The following is a 12072-nucleotide window of genomic DNA, read 5'->3' as shown; positions in this document are numbered from 1 at the left end:
TGTGACATATAAAGTTGGTCTTACAAATAGTCTGTAGCAACAAAAGCATGATTTCCATAGGCTACTTAAAAATTAGGATAGAAAAGCCAGATGTGGTGATGCATGGTCACCAACACTCAGAACACTGAAGCAGCAGGGTCATGAATTTGAACTCATCCTGGGCTACATGGCAAGAACCTCTCTCAAAAAATGTTAAAACATGTATAAACTAGAATAGAAAATTATAAAGTCTATGATTACAGCTCCTCATAAGTTATAGCAAGAGAAAATAGAAAAGACTTGATTTTCAGTTTAATTTTTCTTCTTCATTTTCATTTCCATTAATATGGCCATAATTCTGTGCCAAAACATAAATGGTACAATTAAAACAAAATATCGGATGCTCTGTGCAGGTCTCCATCAATACTATCTGAAGCAGGGCCTAAATAACTCAGGTAGGAACATTTATTTGGGACAGCTGGTGTCAACTACGAAGCATTTAAGGACAAAATCATCCTCTCAGCTGAGATCCTTGGAAACCTTACTTTGTGCAGCGTTTAGGATAGCCCTGCAGCCTTCTTAGTCCCTGCCACCTTAATCCTGACACCCACAGCTTCAGCACCTGCAGGGACACTGCCCCTAAATCCTTCCCAGGCCAGTCATGTAACCCAATGACCACGCTTTGTAAAACAATGAATTCAGGGCTTCGGAAAAGATTATGACCAACTGACTCTGTTAGGGGGACTAGGAAGGAGGGGTGTGCTTTATAGAGACTCAAGCAGGTCCCATTTGACTTGCAAACAAAATTATTCTTACTGTTAGGCACTGAAGTGCCCTAGATAATTCAGAGTCATCAAGATGCTTAATCTCAATCATTGCAAGAGATAATTGAAATGTTTCTCAAAGGGAAATAAAAAAAAAAGAAACAAGGAACACTGATGCTCACTGTTGCACCTGCTCAAACATCTAGATTTGAGAAAGAACAAAAAAAAAAAAAGAAGTGGAAATTATTGATTGTGCTAGAGGGACTCTAAATCACAACCGAAAGCTCATGCCATCAAACTTAGAAAAAAAAAATCAATACTGCTGTGTTGAAGTTAAGAATAAATTAGAGACATGTAAAAGTCTGGAATAACAATATGCTATAAAAATTACTGATATAAAAATATGCCATTTAACAAATTTGATACTACAGAGGCATAAAATTCTACATAGAGTCTGGAAGCAACCATGCGAACATAAGGAGGTAACTGGGGTAATGCCAACATGGTTAATTCAGAAAGAAACTCAAATTTATAACTGGTTAGGTTTAATTTCTGTTTTGAAGATAAATTACATGCCAGAAATCTATATACTTTAAAAATGTTTTCAACTGATATTTAAAGGTAAAAACTGGACAATATGAAAAATATATTTTCAGTAAATATCTCCCCTCTTTTCTTCCTCAAATCTCAGAATGCCAACATTTATACACACACATATGCATCTACACACATGTATATTCATTTGGACATTGTGGATTTTCAGCAATGAACAATTCTAGGTTATGAACTATAATATATAGATTAAAAACATTGCAATAATTTTGTAAAGTTAGTTGTGCCGTTTTAGTGTATCAAGAATGTTCAACAATTTTTAAAGAAATATATTTATGAAAAGTTGGAAAAGAAGCCCAAGTTGATTGACAGTTTGGAGTTTGTGTTTCCACCATCTGATCATAGCCAAAATGCAAATGGGATTAAGTTCTGAGAGACAGGAATCTGTGGAGTGTCTGCAGCTTTATTAGAGTCTTCTCTTAGGTACCAGCAGCAAGGTCATCAAAGGCGACCTTGAGACTTCTCTTAGGATGAGGAAGGAGAAAATAATCTTATCCCAAGATGGTCCACTGATGGAGTTTTGGGAAGTAGGACTCTGAATTCATGTCTGATATCACTAGGGAAAAGAACTGTTGTGGTCTGTCTGGCATGGTATGCTATAACCAAGGGTGGCACAGGCCCCAGATGTGTGCCCTAAGCAAATTCTGTAACTGTCAACATCGTTAGAGGGCAAAACACATACACTTATGCAAATCATCACAAAGACACTTCTTTATGTACTTAAAAGTTGAACGGATGCAAACAGTATGATCATTCAACAAAGGCACTCAGCTATTTGATTGAGAAACCTACTTTGTGGGCCGGCAAGGCGGTTCAGTTATACAGGTGTTTTTCACAAATCCTCGTGACCTACCGAGTTCCATCCCAAGAACCCACATGATGGAAAGAGAACTGACTTCTGTAAGTTGTCCTCTGACTGACACATGTGTACCTTGATAAAAACACACACATATACACATATACAGCATAAGTAAAAAGATGAATAAATAATTGTAAAAAAATGTATGTATGAGAAGCTGTCATAATTATATGCCCCACATGTTGTAACAAATAACAACTGATTTACACTTCCAACAAATCTGTAACCAGAAAATGCTATGTTTATGTAAAAAAACACACACACACACACACAAAGTATTAAGTAGATGCATAGATAAAACAACCAAGTCTTCCTAAGGGAAACTTCATTTTCTCCCAGGAAACAACATTGCTTCTGGTCTGAAAGATGGGGATTATTTGCCAGTGGAAAGATTGGCAAAGGCATTCTCTCCATCAATTAATCAACAATTTTGTTTTGCCAAAGTTTGTGCATCTTATTGATAACAGGAATGAATACCAAGTTATACCTTTGAGGAGAGGTGCAGGGATAGAAGCAGGTGGGTTGGAGTCAACATGGACACAGATTCTCGGGGGTGGTAAAGGGGTTGCAAGACAGATATGACAGTACCTTGAGACACAGAGTGAAGATTGCGGTTATAAGTCACCATGGTGGGGCTGTTTCCACAAGGGATGTAAAAACTGGGAAAGATCTACCCCAGCCTCTTAACGATAAGATCCTGGATGAACTACAAGGCACAGCTCCACCTGAGCCATCAACCAATGGGCAGGAGCCAAGGGGTCTGAACTCAAGGAGACAGGGTACTTCCCGAAGAGAGCAAGGACGTGAACTGTGTGTGACATAAACTCATGAGCCAGAGCACTGGAGGAGAGCGTGGGTACCACATACAAAGGATAAGAACTCGCATTTTTGTTTTAATTAATTGCAAAGGATTAAATGTAAGATGGCTTTTTCCACTTTCAGGGCAGCTGCCACACAGCCATTTGAAATAACAGGCTGGGGCAGGAAGGCAACAGCTTATTTGGGATCTGGAGCAGACAGTTTTTCCAACCCTGCCAACACCCATGCCTCTCCAGGCTTCACTGTTCCCTCTGTTTCTATTCTCAAACCAGCTAATGCTTCCCTGGTTCCATCTCCTTTTGTGCACGACATTGCTTACTGCGGGGAAGTAAACGCCAAAACACACAACACACTTTGGCTGTTGCTAGCCACTTACCCTCAAGGACTTCCACGAGAATCAAATAAAATTGTGTTCATTAACATGAGTTTTTAAAGTGATTTTAAAAGTGGTTACTGGTGCTGGGGACAAAGCTGAGGGTGCTAACTACCCCTGTAGAGGACCTAAACTTCGTTTCTAGCACCCAAACTGACTGGCTCACAACTATCTGAAACTCCAGCTCCAGGAAATTCTATGCCACCTTCTGGACTCCGTGGAAGCTTGCACTCCGGTGCACATACCCACACACACATAATTTTTAAAAAATAATCTTTTTAATGTTTAGCATAAGACAGCACTAACTCATAAAACTCTGTATAGATAGGAATCTCAATCCATTCCTATTTCAAAACTATTGCTAACGCTTTGAGAAGACGTGGTTAAGTACAGAATAGAGAGTCCAGAAATAGACCCACACACCTACAATGGAGCCACTTTGTAATTCAGCAGAGAAAAGAAAATCTCTTCAACAACTAATTGGGACTATCTGGATGTATATATTTTTTTAATGGCAGAAAGATTTTGACCCCATCTCACACTGTACACACATACAGCACCCATTTAAGACGGGCCATCAAGTTCAATGTGAGAATAATACAATCAAGTCACAAGGGAAAAAACATAAAAGTCTAAAATAAGAGTATTTGACCCTGGCAATGAGCAAAAGTTTTCTGAGAAGGACAGAGATGACTCATACAAAGAAAACATGGATAAATTGTACTTACTCAAACCACGCAATGTTTGCTCATCCAACACATCAAGAAAATAAATAACAAGCCACACAGTGAGGAAGAATCTCTATACGTGTTTATATGTGACAAATATGTTGCGCCCAGAACATACAAAGAAATCCTATGATTCAATAATAAAGAGATGACCCAGTTTTTAAAATAAGAAAAAGGACTTGAACAGGCAGCTCACAAAGGAACCTCAAATGGCCAAGGAGCACGAGCATCTTCAGTTGTCAGCTAACACAAATTGAAACACCAGTATCCATTAGAGGCAAGCACACGTGGTGCATATACACGCATACACACACACTGTAGTTTTTAAAGACGTCAATACCAGCAAATGTTAAGCAGAATATAGAGCAATGCAAGTTTTCATTTACTGCCAGTGAGTGAGTTTAAAATGGCTTAACTCCTTTAGAAATTGTTCACAAATTTTTCCTTCCTTCCTTTTTCCTTTCTTCCTTCCTTTCTTCCTTTCTTCCTTTCTTCCTTCTTCCCTTCTTCCCTTCTTCCTTCCTTCATTTCATTCTTTCTGTCTTTCTTCCTGGATTTTTTCTTGGGACAGGGTCCACTCTATATACTTGCCTGCATGAAGCCTACTCTGTCAAGCAGGCTGCCTTGATTTTGCAGCTCTATCCTGCTGTGCCTCCTGAGTGTTAAACATTTCCACGCTGGGCACAGCAATTCCGCTCTTGTCATGAGACATACATGAGTGGTATTTGAAATCTAAGCTTTTACCAACATCATTTTTTAATACTTTAAACAGTGGGTTATAATTTGTATACCATGGAACGTTCAAATCTTTAAATTCAGATATGTTTACATAAAGTTTTATATAAGAAGGTCATAGTAGTTTGGAGGACTGGAATAGTCCAGGTGAACACTGACAGAATGAATTATTCTTAAGTGGTACTTTCAAAGAATGAAATACTCCTCAGCAGTATAAAGGAATGAGCTACTGCTCCATACAGCATGAACACATCTCCAAACAACTATATTCAACGAAAGAAATAAGATGCAAAAGAGCAGATACAGTGTGTTTACACACACACATACACACACACACACACACACATACACACATTGTTGTTCAGAACAAACGAAAGTCACTCCTAATGATGGAAAATAGGTCTGTAGTTATTTGGGGGTAAGAATGGAGAGCCTGAGGAACATGGCAGGCTGATGAAAATGTCCTGTGTCTCAATGGGCAATCATAAAATGGACTGAATGTGGGGATGCTCGCTATATCCAGGTATATAAATTACATATCAAAAACCTTAGATTCCAGGTGGTTTCCCGAAGACATAATTAATTAAAACTGAAGCCTTCCCTGAACTCCCTACTGTGTCCTAACTTCTGGGGGTATTTAAAGCTTGGCTTAGACCAGACTTTAATGGACCTCCAGGACTTGGATTGGAGGTAAAGTCAGTCTACTCATTTGAAAAGTTGGTCAAATCCTATGGTAGGACAAGGATCATTTCAGAAGAAACAATGAACATGGGGTGGAAGGAGTCAGGGGGACGCTCGAAAAAGGATGGGAGCTTTTCCTTGTGAGAAAGTGGTCCAAAGTCACATGGTCGGTTGCAGAACTACATAAGAAGGCCGTGAGAGAGTGGTACCCACCCATACAGCTGTTCATAGACCCAGAGGGGTGATGCTGAGGTCTTGCTTACGTTTTTAATGAATAATGACTTGTACAAACCATACAGATCATTGTTTAAACTTTTCTATTTGTTCCTAGAACAAGACAACTCTGAATTTGACCTTCGTTGGACGGATCCAAACTTTGCTCTCTCAGAAGACTTTACAAAGAGGGGAATGCAGTTGGCTTTCACCTAAGTGCTTCAGCTTGCGATTGCATTGTGTCATTGGGGCCAGGCTGAAGTCAGTTAGGCATATGGAAGTACCCGATTTGGCTCATTGTTTCTGGTAGAAGCTGGCATATGGTCTGCTAATGGGGGGCACCTGTGAATGAAAGAGACGGTCTCAGCCAAAGAAGTCATTTTTAATGTGCTAACTCAGCGTTGAGACAAGTGTCCCTGAATTTGAGAAACATTTGGAATCATGGTGCAAGTCTGCTGTGTTTCGGTCACAGGAACACACTGTGACTTCTCAAATATAGAAACAAATTACTAATTCTTTAGAGAAAAAGTAAAGGAAGTATCTTGATGCTTTAGGGTCATCAGTCTATTTTTTTTTTTCAGATGGGTGGTTCTTGTAGAATCTAATTCTAGAATCAGTATTCACTAGAAAAAGCTACAGTGCTATTCAGTATGGTTTCTCTGCTTGTGGTAAGACATTGACAATGAAGGGCCTCTCACCTTTGGGCTAGAGCTAGCCTTAGACTTAATTTGAATCGATTCTTAAACAAGTGCCACTCTGTTAGCTAAGCAACCACACTGTGGTAACAGTAACACTTCAATTGCTCTCCTCAGAGGACACTAAACCCTAAGGTTCTGCCTAGCCCAAGCCTCCCAGCTTGACCTTATAGCTTGATCTTCTCTCTGAGAGGCCACGTCTTGCAGACTCACCTTCCCCAGAGCTATTGTTCAGTCCCTGGGACCTCTGTCATCCTTCCTCAGTACCTCCAGCATCTACAGACGGTTGAAATCTCCTTGTTTTGACCAATGCAACTTTATAGGTACTTTTTTCTCTTACCCCTTGAATCTTTTTGTCATTTTGTCTGTGGCTCCGTGACTTCTGGCTGCCAGCCAATCCACCATCGCTGTGTAAAGTCACCTCCTGTTCTTCCTTCTGAGGCAACCACTCTACTACCTGAACGTCTTGACCTTGCCTGGACACCAGCTCTCAGGACACAGCCATGAAGTCTGACACCTGCTCCCAGGGAGGCAGTGACCCTGGGACTTTTCATTTTTCCCGTTTGCAACACAGAGTAAGGGTGGTGGTGATAGCGTGGTCATCTAGAAATTCTGCTGTGATAGCTTAGACACCATAGAAAATGGTGCCCTGAGTTTTCCCAGGAGGTCGCTCAGGGCCCTGAGTTTTATGTGCCTGGGAATTACTGCTGAATGGAAGTCACGCCTTCGCCTGGAGTTCTTAGGTAAATATTTAAATCTAAGGCTCTCCACTGAGGAGATGAGGCCAGTGGGTAGGAATGAGGGATAAAAAGGCCAGTTACAATATTTAAGACAGTCCCAAGAGTCTTAGATTGAAAGAGATAGTTGGTGACTATCCTGACTGTCATCAGAGATAGTCTGTCTAGTAACTGATGGAAACAGATGCAGAGATCCCACAGCCAAGTGCTGAGCTGAGCTCTGGGAGTCTTGCTGAAGAAAAGGAGAAATTGTATGAGCCAGAGGAGTCATGACAGGGGAACCCACAAAAGCAGCTGACCTGAGCTCATGGGAGCTCATGAACTCTGGACCAACAGTCAGGGAGCCTCCATGGGACCAAACTAAGCCCTCTGTGTGCGTGTGACAGTTTGTGGCTTGGTCTCTTTGTAAGGCTCCTAGCAGTGAGATCAGGACCTGTCCTGGCACTTAGTTGGCTTTTGGGAACCTGTTCCCCATGCTGGATTACCTTGCCAGTTTGACACAAGGGTTGGAACTTGGTTCTACCTCAACTTGATGTGTCAAGCTTTGTTCTAGCCCATGAGAAGCCTGCCTTTTGCTGAATAGAGGGGGGAGGGAGTGGAAGGGGAGTGGGGTAAATGGGAAGCTGGGGTACATTGGGAGGAACAGTCTGGGAGGACAGGAGGAGGAGAAACTGAATTCGGTATGTAAAATAAGTGAAAAAACATTTAAATAACATTTTTAAAAAATGAAAGAAAAGAGATCTTTGGTATTATTCAGGCTGAGTCCCAACCAAAACCAACGTAGGCATCCTCAGACCTGACGGTCTTCCGTGTCATGTCTCAGGGCCTCATTTCCAGGAACAGGCATTCCACGCAGAGACCTGTTTGACTCTAGAGCACATCTGGACTGAACTCTGATTTCCGATGATGAAGCTGAGACCCGAGGATCAGGCTCACCTGTGGCTCCAGGGCAGTGAGTGTGCCTTCTGTCTCTGCCCAGGACAGCGACAGCACATCAAAGTTCTTCCTCACCTGTCCTCCGTGACTCCATTGCTGTGCTCCTGGCTCTGTCGGTGACAGGATCTCCAGTTGTCAAGGTTTATTTCAGTCTCTAGGCCTGCGTTCTAAGGAGAAAGACACATTCTCTCTCCCAGTCTTCTGCACGTTCTGCCCTTGGCACAGTTCTACACCCTTCACCATTTCAAACACGTTTAAAATTATAGGCACACCCAGAATTGATTGTAAAATCCTAAAAGTAAAACAGTAGATTTGGGTGTTGACCACTCACTCCTACCATTGTGCCCGAGGATTGCCATAACTGGGTAGGATGGGGTGGGGGGGGGGTGGGGTGGGGTGGGGTGGGGTGGGGTGGGGTGGGGTGGGGTGCCTGTACACATCTGCACACTGAAGCCAGAAGTTGGTGTCAGGTGTCATTCGCAAACATCCCCACCTCCTTTTCTCAACCAGGGTCTCGTCTCACCAGCTCATCAGTTAGTCAAAGACCCCCAAAGATCCTCATGCCTCCACCTCCCCTGTGCTGGGATGGCAGGGTATACGTTGCCATACCTGGTGTTCCTTATGTACGGGAACTCAAACTCCAATCACCAAGCCTATGCAGTCGGCACTTTCCCGATGGAGCCATCTCCTCAGCCCTGCTTTATCTTAGCTTGTTTTTAATTTTGGAGCAACCAGTGCCCACTCGGCCAAGAACTGCTCTGAGTACCTATCTCTAAGAGTACCTTAACTCTCTAATTCTAACAATATTAGCTGCAGCTTTCCACTTCGGAGCCGTCCCTTGTCTCACAGGTAAGGAAAACTGAGCAGATTTTAAGACGCTCAGTCAAGAGCGCGCAGCTAACAAATGGCGGCGCCAGAATTCTGACCAAGGCAGATGGCTGCGAAGCCTGCAGTCTTAATGCTGTAGCCAGCTTAATGAAAAATAAAAGTTGTCTTTTAAAAATTGCTAATTCTATTCCTTGCTGCAAGGATATCGCTTGCAAGCTGTGAAGGGGGAGGGGGAGCCTTCCGTGGGCTTTGCTTCTATCCCCCTTGAATTTCAGATCATGAGTTTGAGTTTACTGCCTTCTCTCGAAGTCCTGGCCTCTATAATCCAGAATAGTAGCTGCTTTTCCTGAGACTATGACACCTTCAGAATGGACAATAGATTTTCTACATGGCCATTTAGGTTTCTGATTTCAAATATGGCTAACAACTCAATTAGCAAACAAACAAAAAAACTTAATCTGTTTTCTAACCTATGTCTCTTTATTTTGTAGAGTGATGTGTGATATATACATTTTTAACACTTACTTTATTGGGGCTGGAGAGGTGGCTCCACAGTTAAGAGAAATTACTACTCTTGCAGGCGAACCTCTGTTCTGGTCCCAGAACCTACATAGCAAGGCACAACTCTCTGCAACACCAGTTCCAGGAAGACCTAACTCTCTTCTGCCCTCTGTAGGTACCACATACATGTGGTTCTGGCCTCTGTGGGCACCACATGCATGTGGTACACATACATATGTGTGGGCAGAACACATAAACGTAATTTTTGTAAAACTATTTTAATATTTAATTTTCTTTATGTGTATGTATCGCTGTACGGGTATGTACACATAAGCATGGGTACCCAAAGAGGCCAGGAATTGTTGGACAGGGTGTTGGATCCCCGGGAGCTAGAGTTACAGGTGGTTGTGAGAGCTGCCTGGTGTAAGTGTAGGAACTGAATGTGAGCTCTCTGCAAAAGTAGCATTGGCTCCTCACTTCCGAGTCATCTCTCCAGGCCCCAGGAGAAATAAGTTTAACAAACACAGTATAAAATCAAGGCACATGAAGACTGCAGAACCTGGACCACCACTCAACAACCAACATGCAGGAAGACTTGGTGAACCCACGCTATTTCCAAATTTTTATAGCAGATAGTAGGCTGCTCAAAACCACCTGTTGAGTCCTTTACTTAGAAATGATGCTGTGAGTGGCCAGAAGACTTACTGACCTCTATTGCCCAATATTTACTTTGTACAACAGAGTCTAAGACCAGGTCCTACATTTACAACGTCAGACACTCACCTCCAATTGCCTACTTGAGGTCTTTATTTCAGCATTGACAAAGTATTTCCAATTTACGTTTCAAACAGAGCTTCTAACTGTCAACCCCTTCCTAAATCTGCCCATCCTACAGTCTTTCCAACCTCAATAAATGACAAGGCTAATGAGTTACCCTCATTCTCCTCCCTCATTCTGTGGGTAATCCATTTGAAATCCTGTGTATTTTGCCTTCAAAATAAATCCATAATGAAAGCCTTTCTCAACCCCCCTGCTATATTCTAGTCTAAGCTAATTCCATCCCTATTCTGGACTAATGAGTCTTGGCTTCCATCCTTAGGTCATGTAGCACGGCTATCAAAACTCCAGTTGTTAAGTGAGCCCTTCCCCCAGCTGCTCTGACTGAGTTTGTGAGTCCTACCCACAGGCAATGGAGGCCATAGCTCCTAGCAGTACCTGGAATTTACACTACCCGAGATGTTCCCAAGAATGTGATCAGTATCCAGAACGGCTGTAAAAGCGCCTGTCTACTGTCTCACTGTGGGAATAATTTCTTTCTCAAGCTGAAGTTCTTTGTCACTAGACACCACGTCATCGCCTCTCCCCTTCCCAGCGGCCACCCCGCTTCCCTCACCTAAGGCCAGCACTCCCTCCATCTTTGATGCTCATGCAGTCTCTCCCACCCAGGGGCTCAGAATTCTACATCCCTTACTGCAGACACTGCATGTGGTATGCTTATAATATACACATAAGACAAACGTTCTTAAATAAATATTGAAGGCCTTCCCTGTGGCTAGAGGAACCTGTGTGACCTTCCTGCTCCCTAGCATCTGTTCCACTCCACTTTTATGGCCACCTTGACATTCCTCAAGGCAGTTGTCCATGCCAACATCTTGGTGCCTGAGTTTCCTCCTCCAGAAAAGCTCTTCTTATCGAAGCACTTGGCTTGTACACGTCTTTGAAGTCTTTGTTTAAATGTCATTTACTGCAGAACCCTTCTGCAAGCAGTATAAGGTGGAACACACGAGAATTTCGTGTCATTCCTCCATAATCTGTCTCTTCCCACCATGAGAACACGAGTCCCCTAATGTAACATGAGGGGCTGACTTGTTGGGGTTTCTGTCCCGCCGGGTACCCCACAGCCCGCAAGCCTCAAAGAAAATTACACACAGGACTCCATAAGATTATAAACTGATTGGCCCATTAGGTCAGGCTTCTTATTAGTCATTGTAACTTATATTAATCCATTATCATTATCTATGTTAGTCGCACGGCTCAGTACCTTTCTCAGTGTGACAGCTCACATGTTGCCTCTTCAGTGGTCTGGGCAGGAATGGCCGAGGGATCTTCCTCCTCTCTAGCCTTCTCCTATTCTCATTGCCCCGCCTATACTTCCTGCCTGGCCAATCAGCATTTTATTAAAATACATGATTGACAGAACACAGACAATTCTCCCACACCACCCTAAGAACAGGGGCATTGCTCTAGATACCCTTGAATCCCCAAAACACAAAACAGATCCAACATATGTTAGGCATTATGAACATTGGATGAAGAAAGGGTATTGGGGGGTTGAATATAATTTAAGTGCATCATGTACATATATGAAAATGTCATGACAAACCCATTTATGCATAAGTAATGTGTACTAATAATTCTTAAAACCATTGTCTTATTCCAACAAGCTATCTTTTGAGTCTCTGGATATAAAACACACAGGCACAAGTTCTGCAAACAATATTTGTGTTTTTTTAAAATATATACCTTGGGAACCATTACCTGGGACAGAAATAAAACAAGCAAAATAGAAATGGAGCTGTTATGACTTCCCTCCCTTTAAATGTTGCCTCTGT

Source organism: Myodes glareolus, chromosome 16 (assembly GCF_982192425.1).
Source record: "Myodes glareolus chromosome 16, mMyoGla1.1, whole genome shotgun sequence".
Taxonomy (NCBI): domain Eukaryota; kingdom Metazoa; phylum Chordata; class Mammalia; order Rodentia; family Cricetidae; genus Myodes; species Myodes glareolus.
Note: the sequence above shows the minus strand (reverse complement) of the source record.